Below are 15,338 nucleotides of genomic sequence, written 5' to 3'. Positions count from 1 at the left end.
CAAGGCACAGAGGTGACAGCTGCCTGCAACTTACGCTAAGTAAATGCAGCAGAAGCAAGTAATAGAACACCCAAGGGGGTGGGGCTTAGTCCCGAGGCAGGGCTTCATTTGGGGGCAGGGATTAATCCAGCAACATGGCGCCCCCAGGACCAATGGCACTCCAGGCAATGGCCTGTACTGCCTATGCCTAGAGGCTCCCCTGGCCATAGGTACCACTGAGGTATTAGGTAGCAGAAGGTGCCACCTGGTTTTAGATAGCTAGATCCCCTCCTGCTTTGGATCCCCACTGATATTCCTGACAGACACATGCTCTATGCTGCATACCTCTGGCCCTAAATGTATATCATGTGATCGGGAGCTGGAGGTATGGAAGCACAGAGCATGCAGCTGCCAGGAAGTACAGAAGAGACCCGACATAGCACTAGAGCAGATTAATATTGCACTGCTCCCCTGTCCTATGTGGGTAGAGGGTGCCAGGTGGGAAAGGAGTGTAGGTGTGTGTATATTTTACCTGCCACATGGGGGAGTTTGTATCCAAAGAGGGGTCCCATGGGTTGTTGCTGCACCCGGGCTTCAACTGCCAATGTTTCAACCAGAAACGCTGTCATCGTCTGGACGGAATTCAATGTACTATTGTTCTTTTACTGCTAACAAAGATGCACATTTAGGCCTTAGACACACCGCTGCGTTTAAAAAAAAAAAAAACCAATCCCATTGACTTGCATACAAATTACGGTTAAACATAGCAAAGAAATGAACAGCGCTACTTAAAAACAGATGAGATTTATTTCTGGTCAGCTGCTCCCACTTAATAGTTTTCCTTTGGTGTATATGCAGAGCCTCTGTTTGGGTTCAAGGTGCGTTTGCAGTTTCTGGGGGGGCTCAGCGCATCTCTGAGCTGAGGCCATTCAGAGGCGGCCTGGTGATGCGCTGATCCCACTTTTTTTATACAAATTACGGTGAAAAATCACAGCTAAATTGCTGCAACTGCAACTTTTCAAAATATTGCGATCGCAGCGATATTGCCACAATTTTAATAAAAGTCAATGGGAGCGTTTTTAAAAAAAACAAACACAGCGCAAACAGCCGGGTGCACCGACAAAATAACCTACCCGTCGAATCAGCCTACATTCACTATCAAACGTATAGCAGGAGGGTTAAGGGTGGGGGAGGGGATAGTAAAGTCTATGGGATGTAGGTTAGTTTGAAGGTGTAGGTTAAAGTTGTTGGAGCACCGGCACCGCGCTCTGCAGTGTGTCTCGAGCCGGTCACTCACCTCTCCGGGGTCCAGCAATGTGATTACTTACTTTACTCTTCCACATTCCTGGTCTGTAAGGCTCCAGTAGTGTCTTATCATCACATAATGCTAGCGGGTCACATGATGAGATGTCACTGGTGCCATGGAGATAGGGATGCTGAAAGGGAAGGAACGTGATCGATTTACTGGAGCCTGGAGAAGTCAATTACCTCTTCACTCTATTTTGCTTGTTCTCTGCAATTCAGAGGGCCTGCCGCAGGCATTGGATGGACTCACAAGACCCGGTGCAGGGGTCTCAGTGCCTTGTGGGTTATACAACTCTGCATAGGTCACATAGGCCTCGAAAGTCATAGATCCCTCATTTGGCTGCACAACCAGCATAACTGTATGTCTGCCACTGGGCTGTGTCAGCCTGTAAGAGTCAGAGTTAGGCTAGGTCCACACTAGACCCGGCTGCAGGACGGACACTGCAGTCCGGATCAGGGGAAGTACCCACCGTACTGCAAACTGATGAAAGTGCATCAGTTTTGCATCAGTTTCCGTTCAGGTTTTTCCCTGACAGAAAACGTCTCCATCATTAGGAAGGAGTGGGAGGATTTTTTTGGGCCAATCATAAAGCTCAGGCTATCCGTTTTAACATCCGTTTTTTGCCTGTGGAGCTGGAGATGCGTTTTCTCATTACTTTCACTAGCCCTGCGTGTATCCGTGGTCCTGATCCGTTGCGTGAAAATGCAGCAGATCCGGACCTTCCGTTCAGGTTTTGAAAACGGATCCCCGCAAACGCAGACGAATCCGTTTTTTACTTGGGTGAGGCTGGCTGCTATTTTCAACATTAGTATCCGGGACTCCGTTTTTCATCAGGTTTGAAAAACGCAGCCACGGATACGTTTCCGGACCTAGTGTGGACCAGCTCTTAACAACTGATCAGGCTACAGAGAGCCTTTAAAGTGTACCTAAAGCCAAGTATAGAAAACGAGTTTCACTTTCCTGGGGCTTCTACCAGCCCCCTGTAGTCGGGTGTGCCCTCGCCAGTCCTCAACAATCCTCCATTCCCTCGCTGCGGCTTAGTTTTGGTTTTAGGACGCTATTGCAGACAGCAACGCAAACAAGGATATGCGTTGCCAGCGCCATGCAGGCACAGTGGCCCGCTGACTCCCAGTTGGCGAAACCGAAATTAAGCCACGGCGAGGGAATGGAGGATCGTTGAAGACCTGCTAGGGCACACCCGGCTACAGGGGGCTGGTAGAAGCCTCATGAAAGTGAAACCCATTTTCTTTACTTGGTTTTAGGTTTCCTTTAATCCATTTTATCTGGAAAAGTTAAAAGCATTTTCTTTGCTTTATTACTTCTTCATTTAGATATATTTGAATTTAGAAACTGTTATGGAATGCCTTTATAATGATTTTGAGAAATAATGCAAGTTTGATATATTATCAATAATCGTTGAGTTAAATATATTGATAATGGCATAATTTATTCAGGTGGGGAGATAGCAGGCCTTATTATATGAAACCGTTCACATCTTTTCTTTTATTCTTAGTTTAAAATCACTGGTCTGATCTGATCTCTGGGAATGGGAGAGCTAGGTGGTTCTCAATGACTCCAATCTCTATGTACCTATAATCGGAGGATGGTACCGTTTTGTGGCCAATGTCCTAACTTGGAATGGCACGGATGTGGAGTTTACAGAGTTTCTCAAATTTTTGAATGTTAACACTTTTAATATGCAATTTACGGGCATTTTGGGTGGCATTTTTTGGATTTGGAGATCTGTATTGAACAGGGGTCCCTCAAAACCAGAGCTTACAGAAAGTACATAGCAATAAACTATGCTTTTAAATGAGTCATCAATTAAATTATGCTACCTCCAGTACTACTTACCCGGGGCTTCCTCCAGCCCCTGGCAGCCACTATGTCCCTGGCCACAGCTCCGCTGGCCCCCCTTCCCCAACAGTGCGCCGGACGACCTCCATGTCGTCCTTACTTTAACTGAGTGAGCGCTGCTTGTCAATCCAGTCCACGTTTTCTGCAGTGTACTGCGCAGGCGCAGAACAAATGCGCCTGTGCAGTACACTGTGGACAACATGGAGTTGATTGACAGCGGCGCTCGCGCAGGTCAGCCTCTGCACTGGGCCGACAACTGCGAGTGGAGCTGCGGCGTGGGACGTCGGCTGCAAGGGGCTGAAGGAAGCACTGGGTAAGTGTATAAGGGGGCAGCACTATTTCGCTGATGACTCTGTTAAAGGAAAAACAAAAAATTGGTTGCAGCGATTTTTTTCACGATGCCGGAACTGCCGCCATTGTAACCAATTGAAATCTGGACGGAGCATCCTGCTCAGACAATAACAATTAAAGAGACTCTGAAATAAAAAAAAGAAAAATGGGCCCCTGGGGGTACTTACCTCAGGAGGGGGACGCCTCAGGATCCTTTCGAGGCTTCCCCTATCCTCTGCCCCACTATGGTCTCACTGGGCCCTTAGAAGCCACAGCCAACAATTTGTCAGGCTGATTTACCTTCCCTGGCTCCAGCCCAGGCACAATAGCGGCTCTCGGCCCGGGATCAGGCGGACATAACCGATCAGTCGGGTCTGCTTTACTGTGCAGGGGCAAGTCACCTACGCCTGCTCAGTACAGCGGATCCGACTGGGATTGGCTATTTCGGGACTGACGTCATGACGTCAATCCTGATCCTCCTCATAGCCGAGAATACCGGAGCTGTGAGGACTGCGGAGAGCCTGCAGCCATCGCTGGAGCAAGGCTTGGTATGTATATAGCGCCTGGATCAGGGGTGGGGGCCACATACGTTGGCATCCCTATTGCCACCTACATGTACCTGAATGCCCCACACCTATTTAATCTATACTGGGGGACTCCTGTACCTACCTAGCCTATAATGGGGGACATCTGTTATTACCTAGGCTATACTGGGGTACACCTGTACCTACGTAGCCTATACTGGGGGATACTTGTACCTACCTAGCCTATACTGGGGGAGACCTGTACCTACCTAGCCTTTACTGGGGGGCACCTGTACCTACCTAGCCTATACTGGGGGGCACCTGTACTTACCTAGCCTGGTGGACACATCTGTACCTACCTAGCCTATACTGGGGACACCTGTACCTTCCTAGCCTATACTGGGGACACCTGTACCTACCTAGCCTGGTGGACACATCTGTAACTACCTAGCCTATACTGGGGTCACCTTTACTTACTTAGCCTATACTGAGCGACACACGTACCTAACTAGCTTGGGGGACATCTGTACCTACGGTGGCTGGGGGACACCTCTATCTAATTAGGCTATACTGAGCGACACCGGTACCTACCTAGCCTTTACTGGGGGACACCTGTACCTACCTAGCCTTTACTTAGCGACACCTGTACCTACTTAGGCTGGGGTACACCTTTACCTACCTAGCCTATACTGGGGACACCTGCACGTACTTAGTTTATACTGAGCAACAGCTGTACCTACCTAGCCTTTACTGGGGGACACCTGTACCTACCTAACCTAAACTGAGCTATACCTGTACCTAGCTAGCCTATACAAGGGGACACATGTACCTGGCTACCTCCTTACAATAATATACAGGGGATTCTGAAAACATGGGCACCGCACGGTGGGTGACACAGGAAAGGTAATGTATAAATGCACACACGGGGGTACATTCATGTACCGGGGGAGCGGCGAGGCAACAGACACGGCCGATTCTCGAGAGATTTCATGTTAAAATCGATCCGGAATCGGCCTGCTGAGTATGGGCAGCTGACCAATTTCTCTCCAATCAGACTCGATTAGAGAGAGCTTTGTCTCTTGACTGAATCTTCCCATCATCTCTAGATGTATGGCCACCTTTACATTCGTGTTAGTGCAGGTTGAGCAACTGCAGCTTGAAAGTATAAATGATCAGAGATTTTGGGGAGTAATTTTAAAATTAGTATAGATTTTGTGTTTCAAGCTTTTATTAAACTCAAAATGTATACTAGACCTTTGCATGACACATTTTGGAGAGTTACAGGAAAAAAAGGTTATGGAAATTAATTGGATCACTATTTGCACAGAAATTCAGGAAAAACTGAACACCAGGGAGGTTAAAGAACAAATATTTCATAAAAATTTTCAGATCTAGAATGTCTTTTTTTGTGTGCTCCCTTTAGTTTTTTGAGCAGTGTATACAGTCGCTGAAATCCTTTAGGCCTCTTGCACACTGCAAGCGATTCCAATTCAGATTCCGCTTTTTAATCTGTTTTTACATCCGATACAGATTCCGATTTGCAGTGTGCAGGGAGCAAACTGCAAATCGGAATCGGATGTAAAAACTGATTAAAAAGCGGAATCTGAATCGCTTACAGTGTGCAAGAGGCCTTAAAGGGAAGCAGAGACGCCAGAAAAAAGATTTTATACATACCTGGGGCTTCCTCCAGCTCCATACGCACGGATCGCTCCCACGCCGCCATCCTCCGCTTCCTGTATCCGTCGGTACCGGGTCCCGTAGTTTCGGCCAGTCGGCGTCAGCACGCGGCCAATTGTCCGCATCACAGGGGCTCCCAGCATACCCTTACGCGTGCGGCTGCATACTGCGCAGCCGCACGCGTAAGGATATGGAGGGAGCCCCTGGTCATGCGGACAATTGGCTGTGTCTGCCGGAAGTGACGGGACAATGTACCGGCGGATCCAGGAAGCGGAGGATGGCGGGGTGGGAGCGATCCAGGCTTATGGGGCTGGAAGAAGACCCAGGTATGTATGAAATATTTTTTCTTTTTCCATGTGCGGCGTCTCTGGTTCCCTTTAACCTCCCTGGCGGTAAGCCCGAGCTGAGGTCGGGCTATGCCGCCGGGAGGCACCGCTCAGGCCCCGCTGGGCCGATTTGCATAATTTTTTTTTTGTTACACGCAGCTAGCACTTTGCTAGCTGCGTGTAACCTCCGATCGCCGCCGCTACCCGCCGATCCGCCGCTATCCGTCGCGCCGCAGCCGCCCCCCCCCAGACCCCGTGCGCTGCCTGGCCAATCAGTGCCAGGCAGCGCTGTGGGGTGGATCGGATTCCCCTTTGACGTCACGACGTCGGTGACGTCATCCCGCCCCGTCGCCATGGCGACGGGGGAAGCCCTCCAAGAGATCCCGTTCTTTGAGGGGCTGGGGGGATGCCGCCGAGCAGCGGCTATCATGTAGACGTTGTCTCGCTACATGAAAAAAAATAAAAAATAAAAAAAGAACGTATTTGCTGCCCCCTGGCGGATTTTAATAGGAGGGGTCCCCAACCTCAGGTCCGCGGCCCACTGCTGGTCCGTGGACTGTTTGTTAGCTATGTTAGCTGGCGGCCGCTTCCTTTTTTATAATGCCTGGTCAGCACCCTTCTTCATGCCCCATCTCCTTACACAGCAGAGCGTCTTCGGCTGCTATGAATAAGCACGAAGCAGGAAAGCGGTTTCCATGGTAACGTCGATAGACATCGCCACTACAGGAAGCTGCTCTCCTGCTTATTCACAGAAGCCGTGAGACGCGCTGCTGAAAGGAGCCGGGGCATGAAGAAAGGCGCATTATAAAAGAAGTAGCCGCCAGCTAAGGTAACACTAGCGGCGGCCGTGGGCACCTATACACAGGGACATCTATACTGGGCATCTATACTAGCTATACCGGGCTTCTATACTAGCTATACTGGGACATATACTAGCTATACAGGGCTTTTATACTAGCTACGCAGGGCATCTATACTAGCTATACTGGGAATCTATACTAGCTATACTGGAACATATACTAGCTATATTGGGCATCTGTACTGGGGCAACTATAATACCTATACAGGGGCATCTATATTAGCTTTACTGGGCATCTATACTAGCTATACTGGGACATATACTAGCTATACTGGGCATCCATACTGGAGCAACTATAATACCTATACATGGGCATCTATACTAGCTATACTGGGGCAACTATAATACCTATGCAGGGGCATCTATACTAGCTATACTGGGCAGCTATACTCCCTATACTGGGGCAGCTATACTCGGCCAACTATACTCTCTATACTTGGGCAACTATATTCCCTATACTGAGGCAGCTATACTTGCTATACTAGGGTAACTATACTACCTATACTGGGGCAGCTATACTCCCTATACTGGGGCAACCATACTCGGGCAACTATATCTAGATACCCTAACTGGTTACCTACATACTTATGCACTCCAAATCGCTTTGCCAGCCGTCCCCTCTCGCTCCCGGTCCGAAAAAGGTTGGGGACCCCTGCTTTAAAGTGAGACGGAAGTGGGAGGTAATGCCTTTGCAGTCTACAAACACCTGGCAGTTCGAGTATATTGTATTTTGCTAAGGACCCCACTATTCCTCAGCTTACCCCTTTGCTGCCTAACCTGCCTCTATTTCCCTAACTTACCCTAGAGCCGGTGGTGTATGTAGGAAAAGATGGCACCCGTGGCAAGCACTAAAACTGCACCCTTAGGAAGAGGAGGGGTTTACCTGGGGCCTGAACAGCAGCGCTGTCAATAAGGATAAAGGCAAAATGTCAGTGACATAAATATGGGACCCTGTACACACTTCCTCAAGCACAATTAGGCAACAGCATAATCTCCACATAATAACTAGGCAGGCATTTCTCACAAATAACAAATGGTCGCAGTGAAAGACCAAACCACAAACAAGGACCTCAGTAACAGACACCCACCCCATTAAAGCCTGAACCCACTAATGCAGTTGTGTTCACTTCTGTCCGCTTTTCAGCATCTGTAACATTGATGTGTAACTGAAAAGCGGACACAACTGCGTTAGTGGGTTCAGGCCCTTAGTGTTGGGGGGGGGGGGGGATTTTTCTTAGGTATAGGAGAGGGGAGGTTAGTGTTAGGCATAGGAGAGGGGAGGTTAGTGATAGGCATGGGAGAGGGGAGGTTAGTGATCGGCATAGGACAGGGAAGGTTAGTGTCAGGCATGGGAGAGGGAAGGTTAGTGTTAGGGAGAGGTTAGTGTTAGGGATGGGAGAGGGGAGGAGGTTAGTGTTCGGCATAGGAGAGGTTAGTGTTAGGGAGAGGAGAGGTTAGTGTAAAGGGGCCCATACACTCAGCCGATTTTCTGGCCGACCGATCGATCCATCGATTGATCGTTTGCAAATCGGTTGGCCAATCGACCGATCGATGGCCGATTTCGATGGATTTCCATCGAACTGGCAGGGTGGAAAATTTAGGTCGATCTGATGAGATTGCTTATCAGTTTGCATTGGCCTTAATGGAAATCTGATGGCAAAAAAATGCCATCAGATCGAATTTCAATAGATTTCAAACTAAAATCTATTGGAATTCTATCCTGGTAAAAAATGTTCTAAAAACGCATCAGATAGATCATCAGATGCATTTCTTATCTATCTGCTGCCAATCTGACGAGTGTATGGGCACCTTTAGGGAGAGGAGAAGGGCGGTTAGTGTTAGGCATGAGAGATGTTAGTGTTAGGCAGACAGAGGAGTGGTTAGTAGGGAGAGGAGAGATTAGTGTTAGACAGGACAGAGGAGAGGTTAGTGTTAAGGTGGCCACTAACAATACAATTTGGGGGATGGTTATGCGTATGAACGCTCGGGAATGATCGTTTGGGACCACTAACAGACGAAAATCTACTATCAAATCAGATTTGATCAGATTTTTGGATAAATCCCATCAATCTGATCAGATTGGTTAGGAGATTTTTGTTCATGAGTGGTCCCAAAGAATCATTACCTTTCATTTATACGAATAGTTGTAAACGATCGATAAGTAAATTCTATGGTTAGTGGCAACCTTAAAGGTGTCCATTAAAAGGTACAATCTTGATGGTACAATCTTACCACTTCTGGGTAATACGAGGGACTATCTAAAACTTCCATTCAATACTAACTTAGTTCACCTTTCTGCTACATAGATTTGGTAAGTGTGTACAATCGCAATGTATCATTGATGGGCCCCTAAAGTGTACCTGTGATGATGGATATAAAAAGATATACATACTTGTGTCTACCTCCAGCCCCCTTCAGTGATCCCTGCCTCACCGTCCTCCTGCACTGCCTGTATCCTCCGCTATTCGGCCCGTAAAGTGCTTCAGTCGGGGCGAGTCAGAGTCACTGGGAGCGCAATGCGGGCACGCAGTGCAGTACACCCCACAGCGAAGGACTTCAAGGTGCGTATAGCGGATCCAGGCGTCACAGGGCGGGGAGCGACCGATCTGCCGGAAGGGGGGCTGGAGGAAGCCTCAGGTATGTATCTTTTTTTATATCCCCCTACCTCAGGTTTCCTTTAAGTCATATGAGAGGGGCGGTTAGTGTTGGGCCCAGGAGAGGAGAGATTAGTGTCAGGCACTCAGGTTAGTGTCAGGCATCAGAGAGGACAGTGTTAAGATGAGGTTAAGGGAAGAGTAAAAAACAGCCAGATCAGCTGTTCATGCCCAATCTGCAATTGTCGGCCGAATACATGAGTATCACAATTTTCACAAGTATCACAATTTTGGAGTCACAGTTTGTCCAGATACAACCCCCTCTCCAATAATACAGAGAGAGGAATGTGTCTCTGTGGAACTACAAGTCCCAGTATAGCATTCAGCAGAAACTCTGGCAGAACGGTGGAGTAGTGGTTAGTGCTTTTGCCTTGCAGCGCTGGGTCCCCGCTTTGAATCCCAGCCAGGGCACTATCTGCAAGGAGTTTGTATGCTCTCCCTGTGTCTGCATGGGTTTCCTCTGGGCGCCATGGTTTCCTCCCACATCCCAAAACATACAGATAAGTTAATTGGCTCCCCCTAAATTGGCCCTAGACTACAATACATACAGTACATGATATAGACATACACTCACCTAAAGGATTTTTAGGAAGACCATTCGGCCCATGTGCAGTATTACAGCGCGCGCTCCCGTCTCGCTCCCGCAGCCAGGAGAGTTGTAGTACTGCGCAGGTGCAGAAAGCTTGCAGAACGGGTGCGCGGTGGGGCCGGGCCGTAGTAAGCCTGGGCTGGCCAAGAAACCGGGACCCCTTACGGAAGATCAAGAAGGCAGAGTAGAAAGGCCCCAGGTATGTATGATTTTGTTTTTTCCTACTGATCTCAGGTTCCCTTTAAGCATGGTACACACTTTCAATTATGATTGGCCAATCACTGACCAATTTTACCATCTCCATGTAGTATAAGGATTTACGTACACAATCTGTTCATAGTATGCAGTATCTGTTAGCCCTTATCCTACATGGTGGTGGTAATATTGGTCAGTGATTGGCCAATCATGACAAGAATGACAGATACCATTCTCTATTCATCCCCTCATGTCTTCTGGTACATGTGGAAGGTCCAATACCCCCCCCCCCAGCTGTTTAATGATATCCCTTCCTCTGATAGGAGCCACAACCTACTCAATACCTTCTATGGTAAAAGTCTTCAGACTCCCCCATGCAGATCTTAAGCCTGGTACACACTCAATTACTGACCTATTTTACCATCTCCATGTAGTATAAGAGTCAACAGATATTGAATATGAGTACTTGGTGTAGATAAACCCTCACACTACATAGAGGTGGTAAAATTGGTCCGTGATTGGCCAATCATAATTGAAAGTGTGTACCAGGCTTAAAGGTTGCCACTAACAATACACTTTGCCAACGGATCATTTACGAACAATTCTTTGTATGAACAATCATAAATGATCGTTTGAGACCACAAATAGCCAAAAATCTAACCAGATTAATTAAATCAATGCGATTTTTGGCTCGATCCCATCAATCTGATTGGCTAGGAGATTTTTGTCCGTTAGTGGTCCCAAAGACCATTTCTGAATGTTCATACGAATATTTGTTTGTAAACAATCGTTCAGCAAACTGTATCGTTAGTGGCCACCTTAAAGGGAATCCAAGGTGAGAGGGATATTGAAGCTACCATATTTATTTCCTTTTAAACAATACCAGTTGCCTAGCAGCCCTGCTGATCCTGTGTCTCTAATACTTCTCGCCATAGACCCTGAACAAGCATGCAGCATATCAGGTACTCTGACTCGGCTGACTCAGGTTTTACTGGATTAGCCATCTGCTTGTTCCAGGGTTTTGACACTACTTATGCCAGAAGATCAACAGGGCTGCCAAGCAACTGGCATTGTTTACAAGGAAATAAATATGGCAGCCTCCATCTCCCTCTCACCTCGGGTATCCTTTAAAAGGTGTCCATTAATAGTACAATCTTGATTGTACAATCTTACCACTTCTATTTAGTAGAAAGGTAGACTGAGTTAGTATTGAATGGAAGTGTCAGATCCCTCATATTAATGAGGGATCTGAAACTTCCATTCAATACTAACTCAGTCTACCTTTCTACTAAATAGATTTGGTAAGTTTGTATAATCACTGGTGGGCACCTTAATGCTGGGAACAAGATGCAACTTCTAGTCCGATCAATGGGAATCGGTCGATTATTTCCGACATGTCCGATCTGTTTCTGATTGAGAAAAGAATCGATTTTAGAAAAGTTAGCATCGGAAAATCGATCCCTTTATCGATCTGGAGCAGTTTATACGTGTACATATGGTTCAACTTCCATTCGATCACCCGTTGATCGGATGAGAAATGGCATTGTGTGTTCCTAGCATAAGGCATATGAGATGGGGAGGTTAGCATTAGGCCCAGGACAGGGGAGATTAGTGTTTGGCACTCAGGTTAGTGTTAAGGTGGCCACACACCATACAAATTTTTTTAAATATCTGTTCAATTCAAGAATTGCAATCAGAAGAGAGGGGCGAGGTTAGCGTTAGGCAGAGGAGAGGGCCGAGGTTAGCGTTAGGCAGAGGAGAGGGGCGAGGTTAGCGTTAGGCAGAGGAGAGGGGCGAGGTTAGAGTTAGGCAGAGGAGAGGGGCGAGGTTAGCGTTAGGCAGAGAAGAGGGGCGAGGTTAGCGTTAGGCAGAGGAGAGGGGCGAGGTTAGCGTTAGGCAGAGGAGAGGGGCGAGGTTAGCGTTAGGCAGAGGAGAGGGGCGAGGTTAGCGTTAGGCAGAGGAGAGGGGCGAGGTTAGCGTTAGGCAGAGGAGAGGGGCGAGGTTAGCGTTAGGCAGAGGAGAGGGGCGAGGTTAGCGTTAGGCAGAGGAGAGGGGCGAGGTTAGCGTTAGGCAGAGGAGAGGGGCGAGGTTAGCCTTAGGCAGAGGAGAGGGGCGAGGTTAGCCTTAGGCAGAGGAGAGGGGCGAGGTTAGCCTTAGGCAGAGGAGAGGGGCGAGGTTAGCCTTAGGCAGAGGAGAGGGGCGAGGTTAGCCTTAGGCAGAGGAGAGGGGCGAGGCTAGCGTTAGGCAGAGGAGAGGGGCGAGGTTAGCGTTAGGCAGAGGAGAGGGGTAAGGTTAGCGTTAGGCAGAGGAGAGGGGTGAGGTTAGCGTTAGGCAGAGGAGAGGGGTGAGGTTAGCGTTAGGCAGAGGAGAGGGGTGAGGTTAGCGTTAGGCAGAGGAGAGGGGTGAGGTTAGCGTTAGGCAGAGGAGAGTGGTGAGGTTAGCGTTAGGCAGAGGAGAGGGGTGAGGCTAGCGTTAGGCAGAGGAGAGGGGCGAGGTTAGCGTTAGGCAGAGGAGAGGGGCGAGGTTAGCGTTAGGCAGAGGAGAGGGGCGGGGTTAGCGTTAGGCAGAGGAGAGGGGCGAGGTTAGCGTTAGGCAGAGAAGAGGGGTGAGGTTAGTGTTAGGCATAGGAAAGGGGTAAGGCTAGTGTTAGGCAGAGGAGAGGGGTGAGGTTAGTGTTAGGCAGAGGAGAGGTAGAAGTTAGTGTTTTAATGCTATTTGATACACTGGTCAGAGGTTTCAAAGTTGACACTCAATCTGAAAAACTGATACTGATTTTTGATACATACTCCTATCCTGTTCTTCTACCAGGTAGGACAAGCTGACAAAGTAGCATAAATTCATAGTACACAATCTCCATCTCCAGGTTCTCTCCTACCTTGGTTGTGTTGTGAGAAGAGAGTTCCAACTCCTCCCCTGAGCTGCACTCTCCCTCCAGCCTCACCACACTTCAGCATTCAGGAGAGGGAGGCTCCAGGAGAGATCTACTGGGTGTGACCAAAACCCAGTGGGCTAATAGTTTGGGGGCGTGGCCAGAGGGGGCAGGGTCGAGTGTCACGTGTGGGCGTGGCTATGATAATAGCCGATGCATGTGATCACAGGTAGCCGGCGCCACTTTGAATGCACGTTCTCAGGAGTTACCTGCCGCCGTGTGTATGTCTGCGCCCCCTGGTGGGCTTCAAGGTATTTTGCTAGGCCTCTGTACATTGCTAGACCTGCTCTGCGGCCGCCCACCCTGCTTAGGTTTTGCACAGCTGCAGATAGCAGTGGCCGCAGGGAGTTTGGATGGCTGGGTCTGGCATATGTCACATATGATTAGCAGCTGAGTCCGCTGTCTCTCAAGCATATCCCCGCCCTCCTCCCATCTCCAGCTTATCAGCAGCATGGTGGGGAGGGACACTAGCCAGGAACAGTAAGGGGGAGGGAGATCTCCCTGTAAAGGTGGCCACTAAGGGTCCAATTTCTAACGAAAAATCGTTTGAGTGATCAGAAATTCTGATTCGATTGGTTGTAAATCTCCATTGGTGGACACAATCGATTATGAACGAGTGAAAAAAATGTCATCCGAATGAATTTTCGTTGAACCAAAATTTGGATTTTCTTGTTGGTTGTGATAGATAGGAAGCAAAGATTGGTTGGTTGATGGTGTAATGAACGATGTATTACAATATGTCACTTCCGATCAGAATTTCTGATCGCTCAAACGATTTTTCGCTAGAAATTGGAACGTTAGTGGCCAGCTTAAGCAGGAATAAGCCCATATCATGCATCACAGTGATCCAGCTAGACGGAGCAGGCAGCGTCTGCTTAGCTGTGCTGGAAATAAGGCTTGCCTCCTCCCCTGTCTAGCCCTCAGCGTGCAGCTGCTGATTACTTCATCCTGGGATATACCAGGAGGGGAGAAAGTGGACACAGTGGGGGATGGATGCCAGCTTTGCTCCTCTACCAGTGCTGTGTAGTCTGTGGAAGGGATTTGTAAAGGCAGACTTTATAAATTGAAGTGCATTAAATAACTACAGTATAGCAGGACAATAGTCTATTTGCACCCACATCACACCCTTCCACTTGTGCATAGGCAAACGCAGGGAGGGGGGGGGGGGTGTTTACAGCTGCCCAGAATCCCCCCTTAGACCAGGACCGGTCCTGCCTTTTGTACTACAAAAGGGCTCTTTTGCAGTACAAAAGAGCCCTTAGTCTTCTTTTGTACTGCATATTGCAATTCCGATTTTCACTGGATGCTAGCAACGCACAAAGAGAAACGCAGCATGCAAAACCTTTTTTAATCGAATCGAAAAAAAAATCAAAAATCGCAATTGCATATAAAATCGAATCAAAATTGCATGTAGTGTAAAAGCGAGCTAAATCGCACAAAAATAATCAGAATTACTTATAAAATTGCATCAGAATCGCAATTGCATGTAGTGTAAAAGGGCCACAGGGGCAAAGATTTCTGTCAAAAAGCATGTTGGACATTACTGCCTGCCAGGAGTTGGACAAAACATTGTTGACCAGGTGAGGAGGATTACGGCCAGTTACTGGCCAGCAGCCAGCACAGAGTAAATCATTCTACCAACCACGGGGGTAGGTTTAATTACTTAGTGTTAGGCAGGAGGTGGACGACCAGGAGGATTACTGCCAAATACTGGTCGGCAGCCAGCACAGGGCATAGGGGTGGGTTTAATTACTTGATGCCAGGGGTTAATGCTAGGTATACACAATGACATTTTCTGGCAGATTTCCTGCCAAATTGATTACTTACAACCTGTCCAATCTGATTTCCGATCGATTGTCCCTAGAAGTTAATGGAAAATCGAATGGAAATCATATTGGACAGGTTGGAAATAATCGATCAACCAGGAGCGGGAGGAATATGGAAGGAATAACACCACTGCCAGCCCAGTCAGGGCCAGATTTGTACTTTTCACCACCCAAGGCCCACTTTCTCCAACCGCCCCTCCAGGGTCTTAATGGAGCCAGAACATGTAAGGTAGCACAGGATATGATTGACTGCATCACAGAATATGAACTGGTGATGTGGTAATTGT

General features: G+C 48.1%; 1 long non-coding RNA gene across 3 annotated transcripts in view; it reads right to left on the bottom strand.

Moving 5' to 3' along the window:
* Positions 1–15,338, bottom strand: part of LOC137547058 (uncharacterized) — a 62,787-nt gene that overhangs the window by 39,524 nt on the left and 7,925 nt on the right. Inside the window, exon 2 of one of the 3 annotated variants that reach the window (XR_011026450.1) lies at positions 1,308–1,415. The exons of the other annotated variants lie outside the window; for them this stretch is intronic. This is a non-coding gene — a long non-coding RNA (uncharacterized lncRNA). The remainder of the gene's footprint in view (positions 1–1,307; positions 1,416–15,338) is intronic. 3 annotated transcript variants of the gene reach the window in all.

The sequence above is a fragment of the Hyperolius riggenbachi genome, chromosome 2 (genome assembly GCF_040937935.1).
Source record: "Hyperolius riggenbachi isolate aHypRig1 chromosome 2, aHypRig1.pri, whole genome shotgun sequence".
Lineage (NCBI taxonomy): Eukaryota > Metazoa > Chordata > Amphibia > Anura > Hyperoliidae > Hyperolius > Hyperolius riggenbachi.
Note: the sequence above shows the minus strand (reverse complement) of the source record. Positions and strands in the feature narration are given on the sequence as shown.